Source organism: Salvelinus fontinalis, chromosome 2 (genome assembly GCF_029448725.1).
Source record: "Salvelinus fontinalis isolate EN_2023a chromosome 2, ASM2944872v1, whole genome shotgun sequence".
In the NCBI taxonomy this organism is placed as follows: domain Eukaryota; kingdom Metazoa; phylum Chordata; class Actinopteri; order Salmoniformes; family Salmonidae; genus Salvelinus; species Salvelinus fontinalis.
In genome coordinates, this window is record NC_074666.1 from 70,705,700 (window position 1) to 70,715,743 (window position 10,044).

The window sequence follows — 10,044 nt, forward strand, 5'->3', positions numbered from 1 at the left end:
AGGGTGGAGGGGGAGAGAGGAGGGTGGAGGGTGGACAGTGGAGGAAGGAGAGGGAGGAGGGTGGAGGGAGAAGGGAGAGAGAGGAGGGAGGAGGGTGGAGGGAGGAGGGAGAGAGAGGAGGGAGGAGGGAGAGAGGAGGGAGAGAGGAGGGAGGAGGGAGGTAGAGGAGGGTGGAGGGAGGAGGAAGAGAGGAGGGTGGAGGGAGGAGGGAGGGAGAGGAGGGTGTAAGGAGGAGGAAGAGAGAGGAGGGAGAGAGATGAGGGTGGAGGGTGGAGGGAGGAGGGTGGAGAGAGGAGAGAGGAGGGAAGAGAGAGGAGGATAGGAGGGAGGAGGGAGGAGGGTGGAAAGAGGAGAGAGGAGGGAGAGAGAGGAGGGAGGAGAGAGGAAGGAGAGAGAGGATGGTGAGAGAGGAGGGTGGAGGGAGGAGAGAGGAGGGTAGAGAGAGGAGGGTAGGAGCGAGGAGGGAGGAGGCAGGAGGGAGGAGGGAGGAGAGAGGAGGGTAGAGAGAGGAGGGGGGAGGGAGGAGAGAGGAGGGAGAGAGAGTAGGGAGGAGGGAGAGAGAGGAGGGAGGAGGGAGGAGGAGGAGAGAGGAGGGTGAGAGAGGAAGGTGGAGGGAGGAGAGAGGAGGGAAGAGAGAGGAGGGTAGGAGGGAGGAGGGAGGAGGGAGGAGGGTGGAAAGAGGAGGGAGGAGGGAGAGAGAGGAGGGAGGAGAGAGGAAGGAGAGAAAGGATGGTGAGAGAGGAGGGCGGAGGGAGGAGAGAGGAGGGTAGAGAGAGGAGGGTAGGAGCGACCCTTCTCTCTTCTCCGCTCTCTCATCCTGTCTCTCTCATTCTCTATCTACCCTCTCTTTCCATCTATCTCTCTCTCTCTCTTTCTCTCTCAAGTTCTCAGACTCAGAACTACCTGGCAACAGAACTCCTCTCATCTTCGACGGATGACTCACGCTATGACATCAACACTATTCACCTAATGGAACGGTGTGTGTGTTCTGGACAAACTGCAATGGCACAAAATGGAACATCCAAACCTGATGAGCTGAACACTATTACATTAAGCTGGAGTCTGCTAGGGGGATCCAGAGCAGGTTTTCACTATCTACATTAAGCTGGAGTCTGCTAGGGGGATCTAGATATCTACATTAGGATGGAGTCTGCTAGGGGATCTAGATATCTACATTAGGATGGAGTCTGCTAGGGGGATCTAGTTATCTACATTAGGATGGAGTCTGCTAGGGGGATCTAGCTATCTACATTAGGATGGAGTCTGCTAGGGGGATCTAGCTATCTACATTAGGATGGAGTCTGCTAGGGGGATCTAGATATCGACATTAGGATGGAGTCTGCTAGGGGGATCTAGCTATCTACATTAGGATGGAGTCTGCTAGGGGGATCTAGTTATCTACATTAGGATGGAGTCTGCTAAGGGGATCTAGCTATCTACATTAGGATGGAGTCTGCTAGGGGGATCTAGATATCTACATTAGGATGGAGTCTGCTAGGGGATCTAGATATCTACATTAGGATGGAGTCTGCTAGGGGAATCTAGATATCTACATTAGGATGGAGTCTGCTAGGGGAATCTAGATATCTACATTAGGATGGAGTCTGCTAGGGGAATCTAGGTATCTACATTAGGATGGAGTCTGCTAGGGGGATCTAGATATCTACATTAGGATGGAGTCTGCTAGGGGATCTAGATATCTATATTAGGATGGAGTCTGCTAGGGGGATCTAGATATCTACATTAGGATGGAGTCTGCTAGGGGGATCTAGATATCTACATTAGGATGGAGTCTGCTAGGGGGATCTAGATATCTACATTAGGATGGAGTCTGCTAGGGAGATCTAGCTATCTACATTAGGATGGAGTCTGCTAGGGGGATCTAGATATCTACATTAGGATGGAGTCTGCTAGGGGGATCTAGATATCTACATTAGGATGGAGTCTGCTAGGGGGATCTAGATATCTACATTAGGATGGAGTCTGCTAGGGGGATCTAGATATCTACATTAGGATGGAGTCTGCTAGGGGGATCTAGATATCTACATTAGGATGGAGTCTGCTAGGGGGGTCTAGCTATCTACATTAGGATGGAGTCTGCTAGGAGATCTAGTTATATACATTAGGATGGAGTCTGCTAGGGGAATCTAGATATCTACATTAGGATGGAGTCTGCTAGGGGAATCTAGATATCTACATTATGATGGAGTCTGCTAGGGGGATCTAGCTATCTACATTAGGATGGAGTCTGCTAGGGAGATCTAGATATCTACATTAGGATGGAGTCTGCTAGGGGGATCTAGTTATCTACATTAGGATGGAGTCTGCTAGGGGATCTAGATACCTACATTAGGATGGAGTCTGCTAGGGGAATCTAGATATCTACATTAGGATGGAGTCTGCTAGGGGGATCTAGTTATCTACAATAGGATGGAGTCTGCTAGGGGAATCTAGCTATCTACATTAGGATGGAGTCTGCTATGGGGATCTAGATATCTACATTAGGATGGAGTCTGCTAGGGGAATCTAGATATCTACATTAGGATGGAGTCTGCTAGGGGAATCTAGCTATCTACATTAGGATGGAGTCTGCTAGGGGGATCTAGATATCTACATTAGGATGGAGTCTGCTAGGGGAATCTAGCTATCTACATTAGGATGGAGTCTGCTATGGGGATCTAGATATCTACATTAGGATGGAGTCTGCTAGGGGGATCTAGATATCTACATTAGGATGGAGTCTGCTAGGGGATCTAGATATCTACATTAGGATGGAGTCTGCTAGGGGGATCTAGATATCTAAATTAGGATGGAGTCTGCTAGGGGGATCTAGATATCTACATTAGGATGGAGTCTGCTAGGGGATCTAGATATCTACATTAGGATGGAGTCTGCTAGGGGGATCTAGATATCTACATTAGGATGGAGTCTGCTAGGGGATCTAGATATCTACATTAGGATGGAGTCTGCTAGGGGAATCTAGCTATCTACATTAGGATGGAGTCTGCTAGGGGATCTAGATATCTACATTAGGATGGAGTCTGCTAGGGGATCTAGATATCTACATTAGGATGGAGTCTGCTAGGGAGATCTAGATATCTACATTAGGATGGAGTCTGCTAGGGGGATCTAGATATCTACATTAGGATGGAGTCTGCTAGAGAGATCTAGATATCTACATTAGGATGGAGTCTGCTAGGGGAATCTAGCTATCTATATTAGGATGGAGTCTGCTAGGGGAATCTAGCTATCTACATTAGGATGGAGTCTGCTAGGGGAATCTAGTTATCTACATTTGGATGGAGTCTGCTAGGGGGATCTAGCTATCTACATTAGGATGGAGTCTGCTAGGGGGATCTAGATATCTACATTAGGATGGAGTCTGCCTGGGGGATCTAGATATCTACATTAAGATGGAGTCTGCTAGGGGGATCTAGTTATCTACAATAGGATGGAGTCTGCTACGGGGGATCTAGATATCTACATTAGGATGGAGTCTGCTAGGGGGATCTAGTTATCTACATTAGGATGGAGTCTGCTAGGGGGATCTAGATATCTACATTAGGATGGAGTCTGCTAGGGGATCTAGATATCTACATTAGGATGGAGTCTGCTAGGGGGATCTAGATATCTACATTAGGATGGAGTCTGCTAGGGGATCTAGATATCTACATTAGGATGGAGTCTGCTAGGGGGATCTAGATATCTACATTAGGATGGAGTCTGCTAGGGGGATCTAGATATCTACATTAGGATGGAGTCTGCTAGGGGGATCTAGATATCTACATTAGGATGGAGTCTGCTAGGGGGATCTAGATATCTACATTAGGATGGAGTCTGCTAGGGGGATCTAGATATCTACATTAGGATGGAGTCTGCTAGGGGGATCTAGATATTTACATTAGGATGGAGTCTGCTAGGGGGATCTAGTTATATACATTAGGATGGAGTCTGCTAGGGGAATCTAGATATCTACATTAGGATGGAGTCTGCTAGGGGAATCTAGATATCTACATTATGATGGAGTCTGCTAGGGGGATCTAGCTATCTACATTAGGATGGAGTCTGCTAGGGAGATCTAGATATCTACATTAGGATGGAGTCTGCTAGGGGGATCTAGTTATCTACATTAGGATGGAGTCTGCTAGGGGGATCTAGATATCTACATTAGGATGGAGTCTGCTAGGGGGATCTAGATATCGACATTAGGATGGAGTCTGCCTGGGGGATCTAGATATCTACATTAGGATGGAGTCTGCTAGGGGGATCTAGTTATCTACAATAGGATGGAGTCTGCTAGGGGAATCTAGCTATCTACATTAGGATGGAGTCTGCTATGGGGATCTAGATATCTACATTAGGATGGAGTCTGCTAGGGGGATCTAGATATCTACATTAGGATGGAGTCTGCTAGGGGGATCTAGCTATTTACATTAGGATGGAGTCTGCTAGGGGGATCTAGATATCTACATTAGGATGGAGTCTGCTAGGGGGATCTAGCTATTTACATTAGGATGGAGTCTGCTAGGGGGATCTAGCTATCTACATCAGGATGGAGTCTGCTAGGGGGATCTAGATATCTACATTAGGATGGAGTCTGCTACGGGGGATCTAGATATCTACATTAGGATGGAGTCTGCTAGGGGGATCTAGTTATCTACATTAGGATGGAGTCTGCTAGGGGGATCTAGATATCTACATTAGGATGGAGTCTGCTAGGGGATCTAGATATCTACATTAGGATGGAGTCTGCTAGGGGGATCTAGATATCTACATTAGGATGGAGTCTGCTAGGGGATCTAGATATCTACATTAGGATGGAGTCTTCTAGGGGATCTAGATATCTACATTAGGATGGAGTCTGCTAGGGGGATCTAGATATCTACATTAGGATGGAGTCTGCTAGGGGAATCTAGCTATCTACATTAGGATGGAGTCTGCTAGGGGATCTAGATATCTACATTAGGATGGAGTCTGCTAGGGGATCTAGATATCTACATTAGGATGGAGTCTGCTAGGGGGATCTAGATATCTACATTAGGATGGAGTCTGCTAGGGGATCTAGCTATCTACATTAGGATGGAGTCTGCTAGGGGAATCTAGATATCTACATTAGGATGGAGTCTGCTAGGGGGATCTAGCTATCTACATTAGGATGGAGTCTGCTAGGGGGATCTAGCTATCTACATTAGGATGGAGTCTGCTAGGGGGATCTAGATACCTACATTAGGATGGAGTCTGCTAGGGGATCTAGCTATCTACATTAGGATGGAGTCTGCTAGGGGGATCTAGCTATCTACATTAGGATGGAGTCTGCTAGGGGATCTAGATATCTACATTAGGATGGAGTCTGCTAGGGGGATCTAGATATCTACATTAGGATGGAGTCTGCTAGGAGGATCTAGATATCTACATTAGGATGGAGTCTGCTAGGGGGATCTTGCTATCTACATTAGGATTGAGTCTGCTATGGGGGATCTAGTTATCTACATTAGGATGGAGTCTGCTAGGGGAATCTAGATATCTACATTAGGATGGAGTCTGCTAGGGGGATCTAGATATCTACATTAGGATGGAGTCTGCTAGGGGGATCTAGCTATCTACATTAGGATGGAGTCTGCTACGGGGGATCTAGTTATCTACATTAGGATGGAGTCTGCTAGGGGGATCTAGATATCTACATTAGGATGGAGTCTGCTAGGGGAATCTAGCTATCTACATTAGGATGGAGTCTGCTAGGGGAATCTAGCTATCTACATTAGGATGGAGTCTGCTAGGGGGATCTAGATATCTACATTAGGATGGAGTCTGCTAGGGGAATCTAGCTATCTACATTAGGATGGAGTCTGCTAGGGGAATCTAGCTATCTACATTAGGATGGAGTCTGCTAGGGGGATCTAGATATCTACATTAGGATGGAGTCTGCTAGGGGAATCTAGCTATCTACATTAGGATGGAGTCTGCTAGGGGAATCTAGCTATCTACATTAGGATGGAGTCTGCTAGGGGGATCTAGATATCTACATTAGGATGGAGTCTGCTACGGGGGATCTAGATATCTACATTAGGATGGAGTCTGCTAGGGGGATCTAGCTATCTACATTAGGATGGAGTCTGCTAGGGGGATCTAGATATCTACATTAGGATGGAGTCTGCTAGGGGATCTAGATATCTACATTAGGATGGAGTCTGCTAGGGGGATCTAGATATCTACATTAGGATGGAGTCTGCTAGGGGGATCTAGATATCTACATTAGGATGGAGTCTGCTAGGGGAATCTAGTTATCTACATTAGGATGGAGTCTGCTAGGGGGATCTAGATATCTACATTAGGATGGAGTCTGCTAGGGGAATCTAGATATCTACATTAGGATGGAGTCTGCTAGGGGGATCTAGATATCTACATTAGGATGGAGTCTGCTAGGGGGATCTAGATATCTACATTAGGATGGAGTCTGCTAGGGGAATCTAGATATCTACATTAGGATGGAGTCTGCTAGGGGGATCTAGATATCTACATTAGGATGGAGTCTGCTAGGGGAATCTAGCTATCTACATTAGGATGGAGTCTGCTAGGGGAATCTAGCTATCTACATTAGGATGGAGTCTGCTAGGGGGATCTAGATATCTACATTAGGATGGAGTCTTCTAGGGGAATCTAGATATCTACATTAGGATGGAGTCTGCTAGGGGAATCTAGTTATCTACATTAGGATGGAGTCTGCTAGGGGGATCTAGATATCTACATTAGGATGGAGTCTGCTAGGGGGATCTAGATATCTACATTAGGATGGAGTCTGCTAGGGGGATCTAGATATTTACATTAGGATGGAGTCTGCTAGTGGGATCTAGATATTTACATTAGGATGGAGTCTGCTAGGGGGATCTAGATATCTACATTAGGATGGAGTCTGCTAGGGGGATCTAGATATCTACATTAGGATGGAGTCTGCTACGGGGGATCTAGCTATCTACATTAGGATGGAGTCTGCAAGGGGGATCTAGCTATCTACATTAGGATGGAGTCTGCTAGGGGAATCTAGATATCTACATTAGGATGGAGTCTGCTAGGGGAATCCAGAGCAGGTTTTCCGCTATCATCGTCATTATTATGATTTGGCCAGGATTTCAGAGATCCATTGCTTCATATCATTGCTATGACATCATTGCATGATACCTCACTATTTCTTCTGGCTGAGCAATTATGACAGAAGGATCCATTTGAATATCCTTTGATAGCATGAGTCATGGTCGAAATCTATGGGATGTAAATATTCCTAACGTTATGTACTTTTTCAGAACCAGTCAGTTTAAGAATCATCAGATGATCCAGGTTGGATGTGATTGGTAAAAGATGAGCGAACCACATTGTAACACCTGTAACAGTTGTGTCTTGTGTCCCTGACATGTAACTCCTCTAAGTCATCAACAGAGGTCAGTGTTTCTACCTAGAATAAAGGAGAGAAGAAAACTGCATTACAGTGTTAATGTTTTTAAAACTGTAGCCTACACCCAAACACAATAAATATGACCTGTATATTAAGGAATGAGTCAAATAATGTGTAAAGCATTTTCAGGCTGAAAGCAGAGATGTTCTCATCAGAGCATATACGACTAGCCTAGTTTAAATGCATCCATCTTGAAAATAATCTATTGCCAGAAATGTGTTTTCAAAGTTGCCATGATTTTGTTTCCATGGCTACCAAGAGATGTGTGTGCCTCTAAGCAGAGCTTGTGTTATTATGGTCTGTTTGGTCTGTGGGTTCAAAGTGAACTTGAGCCTGACTTCTATGTCTAGGTCCTGACTAGTTCCGTACGTAACACTTGTCAACAGCCCTTAATGAAAGTGGTCTTTTCCTCCTGGCCTCTTTTTCATTAGCAGCTTAGGAGGTCAGGGGTCAACCCTGTGCTGTGTGTGGGCCTGAGGGGGCAGACGGGTGAGGGGCCCACCCTGGGAAAACCTTGTTGACTCTTTATCCTTTATTTCCCTGTCCCTCTTTCTGATCTAGTCCCAGTCACAGTGTCAGCCTCGGATCAAGGCCAAGCCCCAACACGACTACTACCTACCTACCCCAGTCCCAACCCTAACCCCAACTCCAGCCCCCAGCCGTAACCCCAACTCCAGCCCCCAGCCGTAACCCCAACTCCAGCCCCTAACCCCAGACCACTACCTACCCCAGCCACAACCCCAGCTCCTGACCCTAACCCCAGACTACTAGCTTTATACCCTATTCCAGGGACCAGCCCCAGCTTCAGCCTTTTACCCCAACCTAAGCCCTATCTCCAGCCCTACATCCTAGCTCTAGCCCTTTCCCTTTACCCCAGTCCCCCCCCCCCTCCCCCCAGCCTCCAGCCCTGGCTTCAGCCCAGCCAGCCAAGTCAAAAGTTCAAATTCTGCCTTAAACACAGCCCAGTCTGTGGGCCTACCACCTCCCCCCGCGTCGGGTCAGAGAGTGGCTGGAGAGAGAGCGCTGAGATGAGAGAGACAGACTGCAGGGTGCCCATCTGATGGAGAGAGAGAGAGAGAGAGCATGCATCACTCCATCCCAACTCCACTTTGCTTTCCCGTCACCGCCCCTTCATCTAACCCCTCACTTCCCCCTCTCCCCCTCCGCATAGCCCCTTTACACAGATGTGTCCAGCCGAGGGTGAGAGAGATGGCCTACATCCTTTCCTCCCCCTCTCCTCCCCCCTTCAGTCAGCCCCTCACACATGAAAGATCTGAGGGCCAGTGGGTGGTGGGTGGAGGATGGAGGGCCCAGCCAGACCCAGACACAACACAGGGCCGGCCAGGCTGCTCTCTTCTCCGTCCCCCTGGGCTCAGCAGCTCTTCACAGCTGGGCTGGAATGTGACCTGCTCCAGATTTAATGCCAAACTTGGCCCTCCATGTGAAGGGGGGATGAGGAAAGGGGGTGGAGGAAGATAGGGGGCTGGTATAAACTAGAAAATGACACGCACACATGCACAATTACGCTTGCATGTGAACATACAAATACACGCAGACAGACAGACAGACAGACAGACAGACAGACAGACAGACAGACAGACAGACAGACCACCTGCTGCCAGTCATTTTACAGGTACAGAAGCATAGCGTAACACAGAGATAAGAAGTGGATATTCTTTCAAAGTGTCATTTTTATTTCTTTACAATTGTGTTATGAACATCTTTATCATTTGGATTTACAAAATAACACAAAACAAGTCTGTCCATTATTGAATTGGATGTATCTCTAAAAGGAGAGGATAAAAAATAAATATGATGTTAAGAACAGTTCATGTACTGGATAAGCAATCATGAACTACAAAGTGGTTTCTAGTGGAATCAAAGGAGTTGTTTGATTCCACAAGCTTTACATTACATTATCGTGAGCTCAAGCACTCAGAATATATATTACAAACGTCTCTTTCAGGATAACATAGATACTTTAAGTCAACATAATATAACATTCATATTAACCAAGGCACAGAGTTTAGCTATCTGACAGGCATTAGTATATTCATACCAAGATAATATATTTGAATTAAAAATATTATTCAAAGAGACATTTTAGTTTAACTAAAATATTTCCAAGGTAAGCGCTTGATATGTCATCACTACAGTACTATATATGGACATTTAGCTCTCCTTTCAGAAAGTGAATCCACACAAAGTATAAATATGTTGTTGTTTTAAATATACCTCCAGCCATTTCCATAGTACAGAGGAGCCCCAACACTTAATGTCTAAACTTCAGAGTAAAAGAGAGAGAGAATCTGGAATCAGCTAACAGCAGCCGTCATCTAAGAAAGCCATGGATCTTCTAGATATCCACTGTATATGGGGAACATCAGAGTGAAGGAGATAGCCAGTGGAAAATATGACAAAATGCATACAAAATGTGACTTCTATGGAAACTAATGAGAAAGTCATGGGTAGGGAAACAGCTTGTTGGATCAATGTTAAGGTATTTGCTCAGTCCCCACCTTTAGGAGAAGGAGAAAGCAATAATCAACAAATGCCATCATCCGGCTACTGAATGGTAAGAAACTTTGAAAAAGTCC